Source organism: Rhipicephalus microplus, chromosome 7, assembly GCF_043290135.1.
Source record: "Rhipicephalus microplus isolate Deutch F79 chromosome 7, USDA_Rmic, whole genome shotgun sequence".
In the NCBI taxonomy this organism is placed as follows: domain Eukaryota; kingdom Metazoa; phylum Arthropoda; class Arachnida; order Ixodida; family Ixodidae; genus Rhipicephalus; species Rhipicephalus microplus.
In genome coordinates, this window is record NC_134706.1 from 46,610,151 (window position 1) to 46,632,104 (window position 21,954).

The 21,954-nt window shown below is 48.9% G+C and overlaps 1 protein-coding gene across 1 annotated transcript in view; it reads right to left on the reverse strand.

Annotated features, from left to right (window-relative positions):
* The window catches only part of LOC142767440 (uncharacterized), a 135,486-nt gene that overhangs the window by 90,386 nt on the left and 23,146 nt on the right, over positions 1–21,954 (reverse strand). Inside the window, exon 2 of the mRNA XM_075869108.1 lies at positions 16,447–16,524. The gene's annotated coding sequence lies outside the window, so the exon portion shown is untranslated. The remainder of the gene's footprint in view (positions 1–16,446; positions 16,525–21,954) is intronic.

Below are 21,954 nucleotides of genomic sequence, written 5' to 3' on the forward strand. Positions count from 1 at the left end.
TGTGCTGTGTGCACAAACGAGAGGTGTCGTTTTATGTGGACAAGTGTTTTTACATAACAAGGCCGTCGTCCGGCCCCGTTATAGGTTTTTTTTATTTTTTTGACGCGGTCAAGTGACCGGCGCCAATCCTTTGGCACCAGAGTGGGCGGTGTTGTGCCCATTGCCTCTTTGGAAGCACCGTATGCCCTCGCATGAGGGCAGAGGGTTCTTGTGCGAGACCTCGCCTAGTGAGAAGTGGACCCAGTGCCCTGCGATCCTGGGCTCGCCGGGCTCTCTTGTGAGGTAGGTGGAGCAGGCTTAGCAATCAGCAATGAATGTAAATCAAAGAACTGTGGAACGCCTCGCGTTGGGCCTTCACGGGAAGACGATGATTGAGGCTGTAAAGAGGAATATCCAATGTGCAGGCTTTGAAGTAAGGGAAGGCGACAAGGAGAATGAAGCGAAAAGTCAGAGAGGCGGAGAGAATTTAATAATGACATCGATGTAAACAAAGCCCACTCTCAGTAGCTACCGAAAGGGCAAGAATCGAATAAGGTGGTAGAGGGTTTCTAATTAATAAATGAAGAAGTGCTTTGCTGTTTGAAGCGAGATTGGGTTGTCTTAGAGCACGGGTTCATAAAGCAAGATTCAATAAACAGTAGGGACAATGTACATGCTGTGAGGGAGCTAAAAAAACGATGGAACATGTTCTGATGGAATGCGATGATATTTACCCAGGTATACGTGTGGGTAAAAGCCTACCTGAGGCTTTGGGTTTTAGGGACAAACATAGAAAGCTGAACACGTCTGTGATAGAAACAAGTAAGAGACGGTTAGAGTATTGATGGCGGAAAAGGAGAGATAAAGAACAGAAATAATGGCGAAATGAGGTCAGTCTGCCTGAATAGGCAGAGATGGAACATAAATTTATTTTCGTTATAACAAGATAGATTTATTCGAAGTAGACAAGACACTAGACCGACGTAAAACTAGTTTTCTTTTCATTCTTTCTTGCGAGCCGGGTGGCATACATGTCACCCCCCCCCCCCTTATACAAGGGACGCTCATAGCATTCATCCATCCATCAATCGTAGGGAGCTTTCATACACACGCCTCTCACCACGTTTAGTATGTTGTAAGCCTTTGAAAGCGCACAAGCCGATGCCCACAAGGTCTGAAGGTGACAGTTGTTAAACCTTCTGTCACCATTTTGATTCTCATCTTAATCGGCTGAACGTGGTCAACGTTCGCGCCATCAGTGATCAAATGATAGCAGTCTGGCTCCACGCAAGCGGCGTTTGTTATATAGCACTGCTACAGCTATCAAAACAGCGGTTACATTTGCTCTACCTGTGCATTTCGGTGAATAAATCTTCATTTTATCAATCGTGCGTTTTCTGTGGTGCGAATCAACGTTCAAAAGAAGGACTAGCACTACGTCACCGGCTGCTCGCAACAAACAAAGCATGACTGGTTGTTGCGTTTCACAATGTTCGAACAGTCGGAACAGATAACGCAGTGAGAATGTATCACTTGCCATCGAGTGCAACCTGAAAGAAACGTTGGCTGGCAGAAATCAAGGTAAATCGGTGGGTGGTGACGCCGTCATCATACGTATGCATGATGGGTACTGTGTTTTGCCATGCTGTCTGCACCGCAGTTACATATTGATGTAGTTTGTACGCTACACGCTTGACGTACTGCAAGCTGCCACGCATTCATTCCATTATTTTACGATTACAAAGCATGAAAAAAGTGGGGGGGGGGGGTGCCGCAGGCATGGCGAAACTCGAATCTAGATTTTCACGTGTAATGTTATAACGTTTGCGTGGAATAACTCCACAGGTCATCAATTTTATTTCAAGAGAAACTTCTACTTCCATCAAACTATAGTTTTCACTCTGGAATACACGCAGAGCACATAGATGCTATGAGGTAACCGTTGGCCTGAATGAAGAGATACCTGTCGCCAAACAGACGTATCTAAAAAAAAGCTGTTATACCAAATGAGGAAAATGCTTGTTAGATGCCATGTTTTTTTGCTTATTCTGCGCAATTAAAAAAAAAACTGCAGTTTTGATGTGCTCGGGCATCTGTGAACTGTTTTTCGACATCTGTTTCTTTGAAACGTTTTGTTATATTGTAGTTTACACAAGTGTAATTTGCTATCAAGCTATCAGCTCAATTCTGGCGTTTTTAAATTCTTCCTAAAGATATATTCCTAATGCCCTGAAATTGAAAATATTCGGCAAAATGACGTATAGTGCAGTTTGAGCTAGACATTTTGGTTCTATATCTATGTACTAAGCAATTTCATTGGCAATGAGGGCTCAGGAGATAGGTGTTGATTTGTTAAGCTGCAGGACGTAAGTACGATTCCCTGCTATATCGGCGCCATTTTGACAAGATAAAGGCAATAGCACTCGTACATGTCCAATAAATTCACTTTGCCGAAATTAAAATCGTCGACACACCACTACTTTGCCCGCCATAATCGTATCGTGGGTTTGGAGTGCTATGCCCCACACTTTTTAGCATTGTTGTGTGGAACAGCGTTCTAAGGAACGAAGTTCCAGGAACTATTTCCTTTTTGGAGGAACGCCGCCGTTCCATTCAGAATTGTAGAAACTGCAACAGCGTTCCTACTACAATAAAATTGCATAGAGAACAGCGTTACTTCTGTAAACGTTCCAGAGCACTGAACATGCACGCAAGTGTGACGGTGGATGGCGTACAAAATTTATACCGCTAGTCTGTCACGTGACAATGGTGTATTCTGGTTTTCACTTGAAGGCATCCGCCAGGGACGCAAAGAAGCGCATGATGCTGAGACCGACCACGAGCGAGAGGAACGGCTACATTATTTTTACAACAGTATTGTTATGGTTGAGGTTTGCCGTTGTCGTATTGTGATCATAAAGCGGCACGCGCCTCTTGTGTCCGGTTTGTCCTCTTCCGCTTCGCTCCCAGAACACGTGCGCCTAGTGGACCGGTATAGATTGCCACAACTCTGATGAGCAAGGTGACTTATACACAGAGAAAAAAATTACAGAGAACTAGAGAAACAACTCTTAGCGTGAAAAAACTGTACGTGAGGCAAGATTCAAATCCACGCACCTTCGACTATGAAGGTCATGAAGGTAAGCGCTGTATTAACCACTCGGTTGTCTACTCTGCTGCTTTTTTCCTTTCACGCCATTTATTTAACATGGCTGCGGCACTTGAAAAGAACTCACTAAGGGCAGAGAAATAACATATTATTTTGCTAGCATCACGGCAAAACAAAGAACATAAAGCACTGAAGAATTCGCATTCTAATATAGAGCGAATAGACCAAGTAACGGCCTTTTCTGAATATACACTACAGCGGATGCAAATATGACCAGGTAACAAATGTAATTAACATTATGACTGGATGTCCACGTGCTCGTATATATCTAATAGCTAAATAACCATTCTTATGACGTGCATTGTTGACGAATCTCTAGGATCTGCAATTCTCTGCAAGATGCACGCACGCTAGCAAAGCATAGCAAATGTCAAAGCCTCACGTTGTTTAGTGTATAGTATATAGCAAAGGGGCGGTGAAGAGAAATTTTGATGAAGAATAGAGAAAAAGGAGAGAATAACAAATAGCACAAAAAGTAAAAAACGAAAGAGAGAAATAAAAAAACAGAACAAAAGATAGAAGGAGGGAGAACTGCAAAAGAGAGAGAGAGATTGAAGAAGAAATTCAAAAGAGAAAGAGAAAAAGTAGAGAAAGAAAGAGAACGAAAAAAATATAAATATGAAATAAATACACAGAACAATGTTTGCTGACTGCGAATAGGCTATTTACTATGTTCCGAATTTGTATCCAAGAAATAACTTTCTACTCATGCTGCAATGATGAATATTCACTCATTAAACACTTCGGTATTGCTTATTTTTATGGAGGTTCTGTGCAATAAATTTGATGATATTGGTACATAAGTCTAATTGAATACCAGAAGTGTAGTACTCCGACTGCCCACTTGAAGACCAACGTGGAAAGTGCCACATGTGTTCGACATGTAAATTTGTAATAGACGAGCTCAAAAGTTGAACTTAAAGATGTATACGTAGTAAGAACAGTGGTCTCTAATTATTCAGTCTAGGAGAATTTAATTATGTAGCTTAAATATCACCTGATGTTGGAAATTCGAAATTTGTGTAGTTTTTTATCTAGATGTAAACTTTCACTTGCTCACTTTATTACGTACGGCTCAGACCTTATCAGATTAGAAATGTGGTTGAAAATTCAAATGTAACGTTGATTTAACGTCATGTTCAATTTCTTACATGTAACTCAGTCGAGTCCTTTTTGCTATAAAGGAACCTATACCGGGAACTCGTTTGAAAACTTTGAAGAAAAGAAGAACGAGCCTCTGTTACTGTTCAGTGGAGCATGTAAAACATTGTTTTTTAGGCACCTCCAAAGTACAGTTTGTCGCTAATCATACTCACGCTTACCTTTCACATAAGTTTCACTGAAGTGCGTGGCCACAGTAAAGCAAAACAATTTTCCCTGACGTAATCAATCATTGATTACTTAATTCATTTGGAACTAATTTTATGAAGCTGTATTTTATTGAACTCTAAGTGATTATTGAAAACCTTCATGTACTCGCTTGTAAGCGGCGAAGCGGATAACAGCTGCGTTGCAATAAATACTTCTGCAATTTTTTTATTTTAAAGCTGCTGTGATTCCACAGCGCGAGGAATACGGTATGGCTTTTGCAAGCTTATCAAAAGAAAGCATAACAAATGAATGAAATGGCTGTAAATATGCTACTCCAGAGCCGCCATGTATGTTCATGTATCGCTTCATTACTTCTCAATAAATGTCTCATCTTTAGACTTGCGAGTTCTTTCAGTCACTCAGTTTGCTTGTAATGCTCAAAATAACGTCTCGTAATTAAAGCTGTGTACAGCACTGGCATATTTAGTCATTAGCTGACACGCACAAAAATACCCGTGCAGGTAGAAACAATGCTTTCTTTACAGAAACTGTGAAATACTAAAATTATCTGTAAAGTTTGAATGGCATAAAACAAAAGCCACTGTTCTTTTTGGGAAAACCTTACACAAGACTTATGGCTCCGTACAATCTTGAGCGTATGACAGGACCAATATTTCTACACGACCATAGAAATATTGAAATGTACAACCCATATTGAAATATGCTTCTCAGAAAACGCGAAGCGTTCTGCGACGACAAATTGGATGTTACCTGCGTACGCGCGTATGCAATGCTATGAGATAGAACCTTTTGGGTGGTACGACAACAAATTCAAAGCCGAGCAGCTTAAGGCGAAACACGACCAAGTCATGTGTGATTAGATAATGCGTCCACATGGGAGAAATCTCCACTACAACGGCCGGAAATGGTGACTGAACTGCATCCATGATGTTGAAAATGCCAGCATTCATGGTTTCGAGAGTGCTGTATTATTGCTCTGCGTGCTAATCAGAAATTTTGTGTGCATATTACAGCCGCTGACCCGCAAGTGAGAAACAACATGGCGGCCCACAAAATTTAACGGTGTCTATGGATGGCAACTGACTTGGCTGTCAAATCTGGCAGATACTGACGGCTTAAAACCGGGCAGGAGGCGTGTGGGCATGGAGGCTTCCTAATGGCTTGCTTTTCCCGACGCCGACACGGACGATTTGTAGGAAAAAGCACAGCCAGGACATGCACGAACCCTTATAGGTCGCCTCGCTGTTGTACTGCGGCTGTTTTCATTGCGATAGCAATTATAGAGACAGCCTCGCATGGTTTTTGTCAGCGTCGCCGCCGCCGCTGTCATTCACCATATATAAATAAATATCTATATATAGGAAAGCTCAAGAAAAAAAATGGTGCTGTATTACCGTGTTTCACTGCAAATGCATCAAAAGATGATAGTCTTGCGTCTGGAGAGTGTGAACAAAACGTTTATTTGATTTTATGCGCGAGAAAATCATTGAGTTGTATTCTGGAGGCGCTGCGTTAGGGTGTATCAATATCCGTGCAGCGAAGGCGAACGAGCGCATCGAGGCACACTAGACACGAGCGCTTTCTTGCAGTTATCTTCGGAAACGAAGAGAGGCGTGCGAACGCGTCTTGGAGGCGATAAGGTGTAGAACGCAAAACGACGGGCAGGTGCCACCACCGTGTCGACTTAGCGAATCGTTGGAAACACGAGCCTTTTTAATCATCGCGTTGCATTGTCAGCGCAGCATGATAAACGATACAGTCCTTAGAGTTACTCATGTATGCCTTGTCCCACAGTTTTTTGGTGCGGAAGGGACGCAGGAGAGCGGGAGGGGTAGGAAATAGTTTTGTGGTGCACTCCACAGTTACATGAAATACAGTTGGGCAGCTTCCACAGCCCGGGCAAAAGTCTGCGTAGCGGTCAGGGCAGCATTTATGTATCAAGAGGAGGCTAGGAAACGTATGCGTCTGGAGTTGGCGGAGTGCCACCTCTTCTTTACGCGAGCACGACGGTGGGGGCATGTGCATGGTGCGTCTAGCTCTGATGTAATATGCCAATATGTCCCGGTATGTTAGTGAAGGGCCCACTTGATCCGGACACTCGGCCTCACAATGCCGGGCGGCTTGCCGGGCGGCTTTGCTGTTCCTAGGGTTCCATGTTCCTTTGCTGTTCCTAGGAACAGCAATGCCGGGCGGCTTTGCTGTTCCTAGGGTTCCATTTAGTGAATCGCAAAATTGTTCCCAGTTGGCTGTCGCGAGTTGATTAGCGTACTGTTCGGCTTGCTGCGTTATTTCTTCAATTTTCGCTTTGAGTTTCTTATTTCGCTTTTGCCTTTTCCATCTTTTAGTGAGGTTTCTTCTTGCTTCCCACAGGTGGAGAAGGTGAGCGTCTACTTCAGGGGTATCATCTGTTCTGGCGACAGTTTTGGTGTACATTTGCTTTTCATTTCGAATTACTTTGCACCACTCGTCCAAGTCGTCTATGGCGGTCACGTGCGCTTTTAGCGCTTTTCTATATGCGTGCCAGTCTGTAATTTTGGCTGTGCCGATGTGTTTGCGGATTCGGCCGGTGCGGATTGTGGTGCTTAGTATGTAATGATCACTGCCCAGGTTTTCAAGGGTGTTGTACCAGTCCACGCTGTAGCAGTTTTGTACTATCGTCAAGTCCGGACTTGTGTCCATGGATATGCTGTTGCCTATGCTCGTTGGTATTGCAGGGTCAGTTAACAGAGTCATTTCCAGTTTCTCTATTTGTCTTGCGATATTCTTGCCTTTGGTGTCTTGCATCTTATATCCCCAGCTTGCATGCCTGGCATTAAAATCCCCAACTATGATTAATGGATTCCCTTTCGCCAGTTTTGCTGTCTCTTGAAAGAGCTTGTCGAACGTTGCTCTCTTTTGTCTTGGGGGACTATAGATATTAAGTATGAAGGCGCTCTTTCCATGGCTTCCTTTGTAGATTATTTCTGTTATGATATGCGGGATATCCGCCTCTTCAATGGGCTGATGACATATTGCTGTAATTGAGTTATCGACTAATGTAGCAACTTTCCATTCTGCGTCCCTGGTACTATAAGTTTCGTAGCCCCGTAATTTTGGTTGTGTTCCGGCTTCCTGGACTGCTATGACAGCAGGTGGCTTTTGTTGCGACGCCACCAGCTGCAACAGTTGCCCTCTTTTCCGCCGGAAACCACGGCAGTTCCACTGCCATATTTCGCACTTTTCTGACCGCTGCGTTTGATGATTAGCCATTATGCGTCTCCTGGTTCATGGCCGACAATCCGGGCCTGTTGTAAATTTTCTCAGCTTTTTCTCTGATGTTGATGCCTGTGGCATGCTTTCGCAAGGCTTTCGTGAATTCGACGTGTTGTGCCTGGATTTTCTTGTCCAGAATCTCGAGCTTTCTATCTACATTTATCATTACTTGCTCTATAACTGTCGGTATAACTTCCTTTAATGTTTCTTTCAGCATCGACGACGTAATCATTGAGTCACCTCCTGCATTCGGTTGCGTCTGCGATTTCTGGCCACTCTGGGTGGGTATAGAGTTTTGTTGCGGGTGCTGCGTTTGTTGCTTTTTTAGTTCCCTATTTTCGCGTTCTAGGTCACCTATTCTCACCCGCATTATCTCTAACTCACGTTCTAAGCGCGTGAGTTGTGGTGTTTGGTGTGAGTGTTGGGAGGATTTTGCTGCCCAGCTCACCTGGTTCTTCTCTTCCTTTTTCTGCGCCTTCTTGCCCTTGTGCTGTTGCTTTGCTTGGGCCTGCTTGTGGCCACCATTCCTGGAGTTGGAGCAGTCTCGAGAGCCGGACCTGGATCAGGATGTAGATCGAGATCTGGATCGGGAACTGGAACGGGCCCTGCTTGGCGGTGCAGAGTCCTCGCGGTCCGTGCTGAACCAGCGTCTCTTGAGTATGCCAGTGGTTTTTGGTGTGCTGTGTTGGTGCGACAGCAGCGACCGGCCCTTTTGAGGGACGCGTTTGAGTTTCTTGGTGCACTCCGATGCCGCCGTGGGATGGCGTCCGCCGCACAGGGCACATTCCGGATCGCAAGTGTGGTCCTCAGGTGGGTCTCTTAGGCGACAGTTACTGCACGCCTTTGTCATTGGTGTGGGACAAACATCCGTCCTATGTCTCTGGCTCTTGCAGAGTTCACAGTACTGCCGTGTGGGTTGATAAGGCACGCACGGCATTTCGCCACCGTAATAATACACGAAGCGCGGCAGTATTGGTCCATCAAACGTGATCACTGCAGTTTGTGACTGTCCGAGCATGCGGGCTTGAACAATTGTCACTCCTTGAGTGCGCACTCGGAGATGGCTCAGGAGTTCAGCTTCTGGCGTTTCGCGTTCTAATCCGTGTACCACTCCTTTCAGGTATCCAGCAGGAGTGGATATGTAGGTGTTCACGGGATAGTTGGTGCCATTGAGCTCCAGTGTCTTTATCTTCAAGATCCTTTCTGCTACATCTTCGTATGGAGTGCTTGCAATAATTATGTTTGATCCGTTGCGAAGGCGAAGCAGAAATTTGTGGCTGTTACAGGCCTCCGGGTCACCGCTCGCAAGTTCTATCGCTCGCGCAACCTGGTATGCTTTCAGTTCCTTCACAACTAACCCTGGTCTGGGCCGCATAATAATCTTCATATCGTTTTTGGGCAGCGGCGCTGCGCGCGTTCGTCGCCGGCCCCTTTCAGATGCTCTTCCGCGTTGCTCTTCTGCAAGCGTTCTAGCGCCGGAGCTGTTGCTCTCAGTTTCGCCTCGAGCAACGCTGTCATCTTTCGCGGCGCGTTCTTGTTTTCTGATGCGTTTTCGCTGTCGCAATGACATAGCTACCTGCCACTGACCATTCTTGGCTTCGTCGTCGCGTTCCTCCGCAGAGTCTTTTTCCTTGTTCTCGGCGTCGCTAGTAGATTCTCCTTGTAGCACCTCGTCAGGTGAAAGGAAATCTTCGTTGGCGTCCACCGCAGAGCTCACTTGGGTTTCGATGTCTTGGTCATTCATGTCCATAAGTGCCTGGACTAGTTCCGGGTCGTTGTCCGTTGGGGTTCGGGCAGATGCAGCGCAACGCGTCGGCCGAGAGCTGGCTGCCAGGACTCCGCGTTCCGCTTCGCCGCGAGGCTGAGCGTGGCGGGTTGGCATGCTCTGCCGAAGGTCTTCACTTCCCAGAGGAAACCGGGATCGCTTGTCCAAAAAGGTGGTGTCAGCGTGTACCTGACGTCTTCCTGCACAATTGCCGTAGTTTCACTGGTAGTCACATGATTTTAACCGCTGCTAGGTACGATGATTGACGGAGCCGATGTGAATGCGTGTGCACTCCTCGGCGCCACCTGGCGGAATCGTCATTGGGGAACACGTCAGAATAAATAGCGTGAAGGGATCTCAGGTTAGGGTACGTGTCGGTCTGCAGTAGTCTGAGCGTAAGAGCCTGTGGCCCATTAAGATTTGGATGAGGGGGTGGATATAGTCTCCGCGCGAGGTAAAAATATTTTATGTCGTTGTACGTGGCAGGCGCGTCCCGGTTTTCCGCAACCCCGTTGGCCCCGAATCGTTGCCCGGAACTGGTGCGGTCGGTTAGCACGCACGCGGCCTCGTGGGCAGACTCGTTGAGGTTGGGGGAGCGCCTTGGACCTGTCCAACATGTGCAAGAAACCAGATCAGTACGTGGTTCTTGATGCCGTCGCGGCCACCACTCTGGAGCACGCGGAGGGCTTTCTTGGAGATTACACCGCGCTCGAAAGCGCGAATAGCTGACCTGGAGTCACTATAGATGACCTCTCTTTCACCTTTCAGGATGGCCCGGGCGATGGCCACTTGCTCGGCAATCGTCGGATCGTCAGTGTGAACCGTTGCGCAGTTGGTGATTTGCTGTTTCGAGTCGACGATGACTGCGGAGAAGGCGCGGCTCCCACGGTACGCTGCCGTGTCGAGAAAGCTGACGCCGTGCTCCTCACTGTGAATCTGCTTGAGAAGAGTGGCAGCTCTAGCCCGTCGCCTACCACGATTGTGCACGGGATAGACATTCCTCGGTATCGGTGCCACGATGACGGGGTCGCGAATCTCACGGGGCACCTGCCTCATCTTCTCGTCCACTTCAGCCGGAGAGTACCGAGCTCTCGCAGTATATGTCTGCCGGTCTGGGAGCTCGAAAGGCGCGCGAGCTGGACCCGCTCCTGCGCTTCGGAAATCTCCTCCAACGTATTGTGTACTCCGAGCTGGAGCAGGCGCTCGGAGCTGGAGCAGGCGCTCCTGATCGGGATACCGAAGGCCCGCTTGGCAATCTTTCTGAGCAAGCCGTTGACCTTGTCACGCTCGGCACGCTGCCAATTGTGCATGGCCACGACATATGAAAAGAGGCAGAGCACAAAGGCATTGACCAGGCGGATTAGATTGTCTTCCTTGAGGCCTTGGTAGCGGTTGGCCACCCGCCGAACCAGCCGAACCGTGTTATCCGTCTTGGCGGCGAGCTTGGGTATAGTCTTGCCGTTGGAACCATTGGACTCGATGGTCATACCGAGGACCCGGTTGTAGTCAACTCTGGATATTTCGCAGCCACCTTTGGTGTAGAGCTTCATATCACTCTTCGATATCGGCTGCCAGTTTTTCGGCTTGGGCCCTCTCCTAGTGGGTTGATAGAGGAGGATCTCGGACTTGCTTGGCGAACACCTCAGGCCTGTGGGATGAAGGTAATCTTCCGTGGTGTCTATGACTTCCTGCAGGGAGCACTCGACTTGCCCGTCGCTGCCACCTGTGCACCAAATGGTAATATTGTCCGCGTAAATTGTGTGGTTAATGCCTTCGATACTTGAGAGCTTTTTGAACAACCCGACCATGACAAGGTTGAACAGGGTGGGCGATATCACTGACCCTTGTGGCGTGCCGCGCGATCCCATCTCGATCTCCTCGGAGATAAGGTCTCCCACACCGAGGGTGGCTCTACTACGGGTCAAGAACGATTTGACATATTCGTAGAATCTGACTCCAAGTCCGAGCTCAGCAATAGGCCGCAACATGAAAGAGTGAGTAACATTGTCGAAGGCTTTCTCTAAATCAAGGCTGTGAATGGCCCGCATGTTTCGAGTGTTGCAGTCGATGACTTGGTGCTTGAGCAGCTTCATAGCGTCTTGCATCGAAAGCTTGGCCCAAAAACTAATCATCGTGTGCGGGTGGAGCCCATTGTCTTCCAGGTACCGAGTCAACCTATTGAGGACCAATTGCTCGGCTACCTTTCCTATGCAAGATGTGAGCGAAATGGTGGCGCATGTTGTTCAAGTTGGGTGACCTCCCAGGCTTGGGAATGAGCACGGTGCGTGCGACCTTCCACGGGTCGGGGACCTAGCCTCTCTTCCATGCCTCGTTGATGACCTCGGTGAGGTAGTCGATTGACCAGACGTCCAGGTTGCGCAGGGTCTTATTAGTTATGCCGTCGGGGCCCACGGCAGGCCTCCCATTGAGCCCGTGGAGCGCCTGCCGAACCTCTTCGGGGCATATCTCGGCATCCAGTTCAGTGTTGGCCGGTCCTGAGTACTCGGAGTACGTTGTTGCGGGGTTAAAGTCGACAGGGAGGTACTTTTGCACCAGCTGCTTCAAAACCTCCTCTTCTGAAGAGGACTACTTAGCTTCGTGCATGGCTCGCGCTAGTATGTTCCACTGGCTAGTGTTGGTGTTAGCCTCGCTGAGCAGGTGCTTGAGCAGGTTCCATGTCTTGCCATTACGCATCTGGCCATCTACCGAGTTGCACACCTCGTCCCACGGCTGGTTGGAGAGGAGCAGTGGTCTTGTTAGGTCAGCGCCTCAACCTGCGATTGAGGCGCTGGCCTTTCCAGCGGGCGAGAAGTGAATGCTTGGCCTCGAGCAGGTGAGCAAGGCAGCTGTCCATTTTTTCAACAGGAAGGTCATTACTAATATTCTTCGTGGTACTTATGACGTGCACTCTGAGCTGGCTAATCCACAGCCGGAGGCTTGGCCTGGTTGCAGGCAGGGGTCAGCCATTGCGGACTTTGCGAAACTGGTCCCAGTTTGTCCAAGAAAACTCCCGTGCCCTCTTTCGGACCACTAAGAACTACGTCACCAGGACGTACTGGTCCCTAAGTCAATGTTCGAGTTGGCCCACCACATCGGGGAAATTCTTCACGAAGGCCAAGTCGAGAGTCGAGTCTCTGCAGGATGAGGTGTCCAACCGAGTTGGAAAGGCCTTGTCGGTGATTAGAGTCAGGCGCATGTCCGTCGCGTTCTGCCACAGTTCCGCGCCCTTGCTGGTATTGTGCGGGTAGCCCCAAGTGTGGTGCGAAGCATTAAAATTGCCCGCCACAACCAGGGGGTTGGGACCCGCCAAGTTGACGGCCTTCTTTATGAGGGTCCTGAAGCGCTGCCGTCGGTCCTTAGGGCTACTGTACACGTTGAGAAAAGAGATGCTGCTTCGTTCCGAGCTGCGCGGCAGAATCTCGGTCATGACATTTCGGCGCTGCTGGTGGCCATTTCGAGGTCGTGAGAGATGTGTGTGTGGGGGGGGGGGGGATAAACAACAAGAGGGAAGGCAGGGAGGTTTACCAGGCACATGCCCGGTTCGCTACCCTACGCTGGGGGAATAGGAAGGGGGCATAAAGAAGAGAGAGGAAAGAGAAGAGAAAGAGAGAGAGAAAACAAAAAAGAAGGATTGTCAGTCAATCAGCTGGTGCATAAGCAGCGGTGGCACTAAACAAAAGTTAAAGGTGGTCACGTAGGCCTGTAGTCCTCAAAAAGCACAGGACAGCTTTGACGGCTTTTTGAGCCGACGAAAGGCGATGACGGTGTGTGAGCTTGCTACTGACCAAGGTGCAGACGCTCCGGCTATCAGAATAACGCGAGACGGGCTTGTAACCAGTCAGTGTGACGTTTGGGGTTAATGTTTCCTGAAGCAGAATGACGAGGGGTTTCTCGCTAGAGCATCGAATAAACTGCTGCAAGGACGCCTTCTTATTAGGAAAGTCCTGCAGTTTTATTGCCAAATGCGAAACGTCTCACTTGGCTTGGCCATCTTGGTGCGTTTGTGGGCTGGTGCTGCCCTCAGATTGGCTAAGAAAAGCGTGGACGATGGAGCCCGTAGTGCCGGGCTGGGGTTGTACGACGGCGGTTGGGGTCAGAGTGGGTTTCACTATGCTTTCGATAAACGACTCTACCTTGGATACTCGGTCGTTTTGCGCGGCCAGGGTGATCTGTAGTTGGGCGAAATTCTCCCCGAGCTTATTGATGCTTTCACTGAGCGCGGATAGCGTGTCTCGAATCTCAGACCTGACTACACCTTCCTGTTCGTAGGCGACGGCCCTCTTCTTGGGAGCACTTTGACTCTCACTGCTGCTGTCGCCGGCTTCAGTGCTGTGCACCTCCGTGGGTAGGGGCATCGTATCGGCGATGCATGCGGCGGCGGGTTGCAATGGTGGGTTTCTCGCGTTCTTAATCTCGGCAATTATGGACATAAGCCTGTTTATGGTTTCCTTCATCGCTGCGTTCTCGCGTTTCAACTGGGAAATCTCGCGTGCGCTCTCCGCGTGCTCTGGGAATGACCCTGACAGTTCCTCAGCTGGCCCTCCTCGGACCGTGTCGGCCCAGGTTGTAGAGCCCGACTTCTTGCTTCTCGCTGACACCCCGCTAGGCTGCTGTTGACGGCCGGTAGACCTTGATCGAGACCTGGAGCGGCTCCCAGACTTGTAGCGCCGCTCTCCTCCTCGGGACCGGGAGCGGCTCCTGGCCCCGAACGTCGCCTGGAACGGCCCCCGCAACCGCGTGACTGCTGGAAGTCCTGCCCATCCGTGGGGGGTGCCGTGGCTTGGCCTTGATCGGTGGAGCGAGACTTTTCCCAGCGCCTTCGTGGCACGACATACGGGATCTAGAATCTTTGCCTACAGTCCTTGTCAGCCGTGAGGTGTTGCCCACCACACAGCCTGCACTTGGGTGTACACTTGTGTTGTGCGTCAGGATTTGAAGCCCCGCAGCCCTGACATACGACGTCTCCTGGGCTGGGACACACATCAGAACGGTGACAGAGCTGACCACAAGCGTAGCAAATGTCTATTTTCTTGCGATAAAGCGAACATTGCACAAGGGTGGGGCCGTAGGGTACAAAGTTTGGGACTCTATGACCGTCGAAGGCGACGATTACCGTACCTGTGCTGCCTATGCGCTTGGCTGCCAGGGCGAGTGGATTTCTTTCATTTACGATCTTGTTGTCGATATCATTCGGGCCGTCTACGAGTGGAATACCTCGGATCACGCCGATGCACGTGGAATGAGGGGCGGCCTCGTAGGCACTGACCTCGTATGTTCGGCCCATGACGACGATCTGCCGAACTCTGACATAGTAGTTGGCATTTTCCCGTCTAGGTGTGCTGACAACCATAATATTCTGCTGCACGTTGGGGCATAGCATGTCACCCCGCAAATCTTTGGCGCAGATGCTTGTGGCCGCCAGGATTGCATCAGCCATCACGGTGCAGCCGGTCTTGACAATAATGAGGTCTCCGCGGTGCCGAATCGCGATCTTGGTATCCTCACTGGGGAGCTGTGGAATCCGGCCAGCGCGGATGATTCTAGCCTTGATGTTATTGCCACTGTTGTGGCCTCGCGGGGCCTCGGCCGTTGTCGACTTCGTCTCGTTGAGAGTAGCACCATTAAGATTAGTGCCTACCGAGCGCGCGCCAGCTCATCTGGCACCTGCAGACTGCCAACCTTGGTCTTCTGTAACCTCTTCGGGGGTTATGTCCTCCCCCACCACCAGATATTCCATTTTTTTCTGAAAATAAGCCCTGAGAAGAGCGAAAAGAGCACCCGGGAACGGCGACGCGGTTTGCGTCGCGCCGGCGTGGGCTTACCTCATTAGGCTTAGCTCAGGCGGTGGCCGGCTCCGGAGAAAAAACGTTCCAAAACGTGAAAATAGTCCACTCACGCAGCAGGTTTTGGCATCAAAATAGTCCTGGCACTTTCACTGATGCGACACAAACAAAGCTGAACGCGCACTCGAAAAATTCACTTGAAGATCATTGTAGGAAGCAGGAGCCACTCGAAGGTCGTATGAACAACACAGACGCCGCGCTGTGTTGCGTTTAGCACAAGATTAATACTCGCGCAAGAGTTCAGTTTTGTATATGTTATGAACTTCGGTTATGTTGTATTTCTAAAAGATGTTTTCGGTATGAGGCAAATACGGTACATTAGTGACGATGCGTATTATTTTATTCTGCATAAAAGTTTGTTTATTCAAAGTAAACTGAATCGTGGTGCTACATACTAGGTGCCCAAAATGAATATGAAATAAAAATAAAGTACTCTGAGTTAACAATCTTACAGGAATAGCCAAAGCGTATCGGTAACGACCTGAAACGCCTGTTATCCAGCAAGGTCTATTGAAGTACCGAGCATACATGACCATCCCAATACATAATATGTGTAAAAAGTACTCCTAATACCTTCACAGAACGCACAAGTTCTACATTTGTAGTTCTATAGAGTAATGTTTGATTTGAAGGAAAAGTAATGCCTTTGGTGTGAAAAATTACCACTTTTGTTTTTGCAGTATATATTAAAACAGTTTTCACCAGACGAATAGGACGAACTGCACAGGGAAATGTTAGCCATGGTAAATAAACTAATGCAAGAACTGGGTGAAACGAAAATGCTTGTGTCATTTGCGTAAAATATTAATTTTGCGTATTGGACACTAATAACTGTTGTATCTGTGAATGTTTACATGACTAGCAATAAATGATTGCACAGTGCACAGTAACATTGCAAAAAATATAGATTTCTATAACCCATCAATGCAAATGCATATGAATATTTTTTACAGCCTCTGCGACAATTTTTGCGCTAAGTGGTTTAAAATAAATGGACAAGCCAAGAGACGCACGTTATTACAGGTTACAGAGAACAGTTCAAAACACAGAAATACAGCGCGCACAAACTACATGTTACGTTTATGCAAAATGACATGTTTATTTACCTTGAATGGATAAGCACCATATGACCCTTGCAAGCACTGAAGTAACAAACTTCATTCTTGGGATAAGTTGCCTTGGCTCTAGAGTTCATGAAAAAAGAAAATTATAGAAATTCTCAAAAGTTGGTTTTGATTTGTCTTGTAATATGTACAACTATCTCCAATTTCAATCATAATCATGTATTGGCTCTGCTTGTTTCTGCACTTGCAACGAGATAACTTGCTTAGAAATCAAACAGAAGGCATGATGCAGACCTGAATAGCTTGGATGTCTGTAAAGAGTAACAGCGAAGCTTCTTGGTTAGAACAGCTGCTCATGGCTTCGCAGCAAGTAGAAACAATTCCTCGCCAACCAGACATGAACACTATTTTACCCTGCTTAAACAAAGCAAGTAGTGGCCCTCTTTTAATACTATGATGACAATTTGTCACCAAAAATAAAATTTTTTGTATTTCATTTGGCTTTGAAGAAAATCTTCTATTTGTGAAATAAAACGCCACGCCTGCGCAGGAGGCGCTGCACAGAAGCAAGAGCGCCCTTCCTCGGCCTTTCTTTTAAAATACTCATTGGTTAACATCTGCAAACATGCTGGCTTGGTACCTACTATGACATTAAAGTCATAAATTCTGGGTAGTAGGCTGGTATTTGCTGTGCTATTCTTCGCAATTCTTCTGAGAAGCGGGTTATTCACTGAACACTTGCAAGGAATTTTGTAGCAATTGTTGATGCAGTGGCTGACGATGAGTAATTACACCTGAAGTGGATATACGCCACAGTTAATATCCGAACAAAAACAAGATTTTTTGATGTGTTCGAGCTTTGGACGACGCACTCGTTACGCTATTCGCTTTGCGAGACGTCTGTTTTTTTCCTTTGCTGTTATAAAACGCTTCAGTACTTATATTAACATGATTACTTTCGCGACGTCAAGCCTGCCTAAGGCAACTTTGCGAACAAGCCCGGAGCACCACGGTAGCTCAGTGATAGAAGAAAAGGCTGGCACACAGAGGACCCGGGTTCAAGCCCGTGTCATTGGTGATTTACAGCGAAAGCTGTTATGAGATTACATGTCCAGTCGCGCGCAGTTGTACGCCGCCGCCAGTGTCCGTAACCACACCGCGTGAATATAAAAAAAAACCTAGCACCAATGACAGTGGGGCTCAAACCCGGGTCCCCTGGGTGCCAGCCCAGTATTCCACCTCTGAGTTACGCTGGTGCTTGCGATAGTTGGCAAACTTGATAGTTGGCAAACTATCCCAATAAAGCCTTAGGCAGGCTTTATGTCGGGGAGGCAATCGCGTTAATACGACTTATAAAGCTGTTTTTAAAACAGCGAAAGAACAACCAGTCATCGCACAATGCGAACAGCGTAACGAGTGGGCCGTACAATGCCCCAACCCATAAAAAAAGCTATTTCTTGTTCCCCTAATAACTGTGGCACATAACTACTTCAGCCATCATAATTTATCGTCATCAGCCACTGCATGAACTATCGGCACAAAATTCCTTGCAAGTGTTTAGCGGATACCACGCTTCTCAGAGGAATGACGAAAAACAGCATAGCGAATGCTGACCTACTGCCAAAAAATGACACCATATCCACAGGTTGAATAATGGAGTGTGGGGCGAAGCATCCATCCACCCGCTTCCGTTCTTGCTTCCATCCGTCCATGCGTCCGTCAGTGTGTCCATCCGCCCATCCGTGCGTGCGTCTCTTCGTGCGTCCACTCGTCAATCCGTGCGTTTGTCCCTGCGTTCGTCCATGCATCCGCCCCTGCGTCCATCTATCCGTCCGTGCAGCCATCCGTGCGTCCGTCCATGCATCTGTCTGTGTGTCCGTTCATCCATCTAGTCAACACTTCAAGTACCACCATCTCGCATCTTTTCATCATACATGCGTCCATCTGTGTGACCGTCCATCCGCGCATCCGTGCGTGCGTCTGTTTCTGCGTGCGCACGTCCATCCGTGTGTCCGTCCTTGCATTCGTCCATGCATCTGCCCCTGCGTTCCTTCATTCGTCGATCCACCCGAACAGCCATTCGTACAGTCATCCCTGCGTCCGTCCATGCATCTGACTGTGTGTCCGTTCGTCCCTCTTGTCAAGACTTCAAGTAACACCATCTCGCATCTTTTCATCATATATTACGCATACAGAAGCACCGCCATCCAGCGGGCATTCCAAGGACTAAACGAGAGGTGGCATAAGCACACTTTTCCCACCTTTAACCACCTCGAGTTCATGGTATATACTATAATTCACTGTATTCATGGCACTGTGACCTAACGCTCGCAAAACCTTTCTAAAAGCAAGGAGGTTATGCCCAGCGAGTATAACCTAGCAACCCTTTCTTGTCAGATAGTGTTCAATGTATATGCCAATGGCTGCTAATTGGGAACGAGAGACAGGAGAATTCCGCTTTTAGTTACTGCGAATTCTTTATTGTTCAAAAACGCACAGGAGAATTGTCCCACTGGCACCAGCTTGCAGGCGGGTGATTCCACGAGAGATCGAAACGGGTCCAAAAGTTGATATTTTAGATTTATTTGAGTATTTTATATTTCGTGCACCTCTCACCAAGTAGCCCGAAAGTCAACTTCGTTTTATTATTAACGGCATAACTTACGAGAGAGAGAGAGGAAACTTTATTAGAACTTGGCCGGCAGCTTGGTCTTGGTGGCCTCAGATGGCGGCGCTGAGTCCCTGAACTCGGGCGGCATCTTCGGCCAGCCGGACAGCCCAGAGCTGGTCGTTGAGCTCCGAGCTTCTGAGCGCCGCCTCCCAGCGGCGGCGTCGCCGACGGAGACGGTCCCCCGCGGCTCCCGCAGACGGGACGGCGGCGGGAACGAGTGAGCTCGAGGCTTCCTGTTGCCTGGTATTGGCAGCCGCCATAGGCGCATCGCGAACGGCGGCCGTTTCTCGACCATTGTTATCGGCGCATTCCCAGAGCATGTGGCGCAGCGTTGCTCTGTGCCCGCATGCTTTACATAGATCGGTAATGTGTAAGTGCGGGTAGCAGTGGCGTAAGACGACCGGGCTGGGGTAAGAGTGGGTTTGTAGTAAGCGATAGCTTACGGCATCGTGTCTGTTTAATTTGTCATGCGGTGGCGGGAACTTTCGCCTTTCAAGTCTGTAGTGTTGCGTAATATCTCAGAACGTGATGAGACGATCACCCCACGACCATTGTGGTCTGTGTTGTCGCTGCGTGTCTGTCAAAGTGTCTCGATCCGGCAGATCAGAAGCCCCGCTCTCGGGAGCGGAGGCGGCGGCCACGGAATATGCCGCGGCTCGGCGAGTGAGACCTCGAGCCGCGGCGTGGGCCGCCTCGTTGCCCGGAAGCGGGACATCGGTGTGTGCCGGGGTCCAAAGGAGGAAGACTGTTAAATTTTGTTGTGGCGATCGCGACGCTGAGTCACCATCACCGCACCTCTTAAGGATGCGGGCCGCTTCCCGCGAGACGCGGCCGCGCGCGAAGCCGCGGATTGCTGCCTGCGAGTCGCTGATTACGATCGTAGCGTTCGGCACCGTGGTAATTGCTAGGGCTATCGCGGCTTCTTCGGCCGCCTCCGTATGTCCCGTGGTCACCGTGGCGCTCGCGAGGCATTTGCCCGCACGGTCAACGACCGCAGCGGCGTGTGCGTGTCTCCCGTCCCCATATCTCGCGGCATCTACGTACACAACTTCGTCGCTAGTGCCGTACTTCTTTTGAAGGTCACTAGCTCGCTGGTTACGGCGCCCGACGTGGTGCGTCGGGTGCATAATCTTAGGAAGCGGCGGAACAATTAGGCGGTCGCGAACCGAGGCAGGAACATCCGCTTTTTCTTCCTGCTGAGTGTGGTACCGGATACCAAGTGACTCGAGGATGTGTCGACCCATCTTAGACCCCGACAAGCGTTCGTTTTGCGAAACGACATGGGCCTCATTCAACTCGTCGAGTGAGTTGTGCAGTCCAAGTTCTAGTAACTTTTCAGTGCTCGCATTCAGTGGAACTCCAATTGCTCTCTTGAAAGCCTTTCGTATTATACATTCGATCTTGTTTTTTTCTGAGCCTAGCAATTTGAGGTAAGGGGCAACGTATGTTATACGGCTTATTGCGTACGCCTGCACTAGACGGATCGCGCAGTGTTCGCGCATACCAGTACGTCTGTTCGTGATACGACGTAGGAGTCGGATCGTGTCGTCTACCGAACTACGTAGTCTTCGCACCGTCTCACCATTATGGCCGTTTGCCTGCAGGTGTAACCCCAGAATTCTAATTTTGTCTACGTGTGGAATGGGAGTACCATCTGCCAATAGAACGCTTATATTGTAGCACTCCCTTTCCTCGTCGCGCGGGGTTTTGCGACCTCTACTTGTAGGTTTGTAGATTAGAAGTTCCGACTTGGTTGCCGAGCATTCGAGGCCCGTTCCTCGCAAGTACTCCTGAACTTCGTCTACACCTGCCTGGAGCGTACGCTCGACGTGACCATCACAACCTCCGCCGGGAACCCAGAGGGTGATGTCATCCGCGTAGATACTGTGATGCAATCCTTGTATGCCTAGTAATTTTTCGGGTAGCCCCAATAGAACTAAATTAAAGAGTAATGGCGAAACTATGGAGCCTTGTGGCGTGCCCCTCGAGCCCAACTCAAATTCTTGCAGTTCCACATCTCCAACGACGACGCGTACGCGTCTGCCGGCAAGGAAGTCACGTATTTAATTATATGTTTTTTGTCCTAGTCCTAATGTTTGAACTCTGTTTAAAATTGCTTCGTGTTTAACGCTGTCGAAGGCCTTTTTAATATCTAGGCCAAGGATCGCCTTGGTTGAGCTGGTAATGTCCTCAACAATGTGGTGCTTCAGCTGAAGCAACGCGTCTTGTGCGGAGAGAGTGCGGCGGAATCCTAGCATGGTGTGCGGAAATACATCGCGGACTTCGAGAAAGTCAGTCACGCGTTTGAGGACTGCGTGCTCCAGAACTTTTCCTACACAAGACGTGAGCGAAATTGGCCTTAGATTATCAAGCGCAACCTGCTTGCCCGGTTTAGGAATCATGATAACTCGAGCTCTTTTCCACGCTTCAGGAAGGGAACCGCGTTGCCAGCACTCGTTGATATAAGTCACAAATCGGGAGATTGACTCGTCATCTAAGTTGCGGAGAGCCTTGTTCGAAACCCGGTCCAAGCCGGGTGCCGATCGGGTGTTAAGTTCAAAAAGGACTGCCCGAATGTCCGCTTCGCTAAATTCGGCGTCTAGTTGCTCATTAGCAACGCCGTCATAATCTGGGTGTTGGAGGCTCTCTGCCGACTTAAAGTAACGGTCACGTATTGCACCGAGCAGGTCATCGCCTTTATGATCGTTCACAAGTCTCCGAGTTTTATGGCCTTGAGCGGCACGACTATCTTCCGGATCCAATAGGTGCCGGAAAAGGCGCCAAGCACTCGCCCCTCGCATCTGTCGTTCGAGGCCGTTGCACAGGTCTTCCCATTGTGACCTACAGACTTGGAACGCATGTTCCTCAATTTCTCTGTC